Here is a 1,542-nt window from a genome sequence, read left to right on the forward strand (position 1 = left end):
AGAATCGGAGCAGTGGGTGCGGTATTACATTCAATTTACTGCACCGTTGTGACGAAAAGAGAGCTGAGCCAGAAGGCAAAGCTCTCGACCTACCGGTCAGTTTTCATTCCTACCCTCACCTATGGTCATGAAGGCAGCATGACCAAAAGAACGAGATCCAGGGTCAAAGAGCCGAAAGAAAGAGGACGAAGATAGATGGATAGATGGATGGATGGAATAACATGAATATATTTTGTTATAACATGACAATACCTTGTTATAAAGTAAAAACTTCTCGTTTCACATCATTTATTTATACTGATCCGTTTTTCTTTTTATGGCATGGCAGCAATAAGCTTCTGTAGGAAAGAATACAAAAGAGTTTGCAAATTTAGATTTTCTTAAATATTACATTTCCGTTAAAGAAAATGTGTTGGTTGGTGGTGGTAATTGCGCCTATATTTGGTATGAAACTGTTCATCTCAAATGTGGCCAATTTGTTGACAGAGAATTTCCATTTGTAATGTCTTATGAAACTTATATATTAGTTATTTGCATATGTGTTGAGTGATATGCTACTCACAATATCCAACAGAAATAAACTGAGGTGCAGATTTAGTAAAAACATACAGTATATTATGAATGTTTTACATTTTAACTGTCACATCTAAACAAAAATGCCTGTCTTAGCTGCATGCCAAATAAAATGACTCATCATTTTACCTTTGCTGCAGATTGTAATTTTCACTAGAGGATCCATATTAGCATAGGACATTCCTAGCATAGTGTACTAGAATGGTTTCACTGTTGGACCTGAATGATATCGGTGCCTATGGATTCATAATTATTTGCAATTATTTAGCAAATCACTATGAAGTTGTTGCCTTCCCTCAATAATAGCCTTTACCATCTGTGGCTCTAATGTGTCATAAAGGCATGAAGAAACAATATGAAACAATGACCAAGTGTATCTATAAGTGTGTTGCGGAAAACTGCTTCAGAAAATCAGGTCACGTCAGCTCTGGGGCTTCCAGGAAGAAGCAGATGTTAGCACATCTGTGCTGTAAACACACAACCTGCAGGAAAGGATGCATCAGGACCACTCAGCCGCACAGCACCATTGCCACCGACGCGACCAGCCTCTGAGGGCCTCAGGCCCGACGTACACTACATATACAGTACTTGTCGAGAGACTGACACGGCTGTTTCTCTAGGATTCATTGCTGCTTTTGAGATTTTACTTTTTTATTTTAGTTTAGTCTTTCAAAGTTATTTTTTTCACTACTTTGAGAGATGCTGGTTCAAATCAGTACTTCATTTGTGTTTTCTCCCCTATATTATTTACCTCAGTTTATGTTACTGAACGTTTTTCTGAGCTTAGGGAGGATCTTGTTTACTACACTGTGGTGAACAGTGTCTTCTTGCAGCAGAGAACACAACTTTTAAATCAAAATGTAATATCTGGTTGGTAAAACCAACTCTAAAATGACCATGTCACTTTAAAGGTCCCATGACATGGTGCTCTTTGGGTGTTTTTAAATAGACCTTAGTGATCCCCTAATA

At 37.9% G+C, this 1,542-nt stretch overlaps 1 protein-coding gene across 1 annotated transcript in view; it reads right to left on the minus strand.

Annotated features, from left to right (window-relative positions):
* calb2a (calbindin 2a) overlaps positions 1–1,542 on the minus strand; it is a gene marked incomplete at its 5' end in the record, with an annotated part of 25,009 nt that overhangs the window by 7,530 nt on the left and 15,937 nt on the right.

This window comes from Etheostoma spectabile, chromosome 8 (assembly GCF_008692095.1).
Source record: "Etheostoma spectabile isolate EspeVRDwgs_2016 chromosome 8, UIUC_Espe_1.0, whole genome shotgun sequence".
Classification (NCBI taxonomy): Eukaryota; Metazoa; Chordata; class Actinopteri; order Perciformes; family Percidae; genus Etheostoma; species Etheostoma spectabile.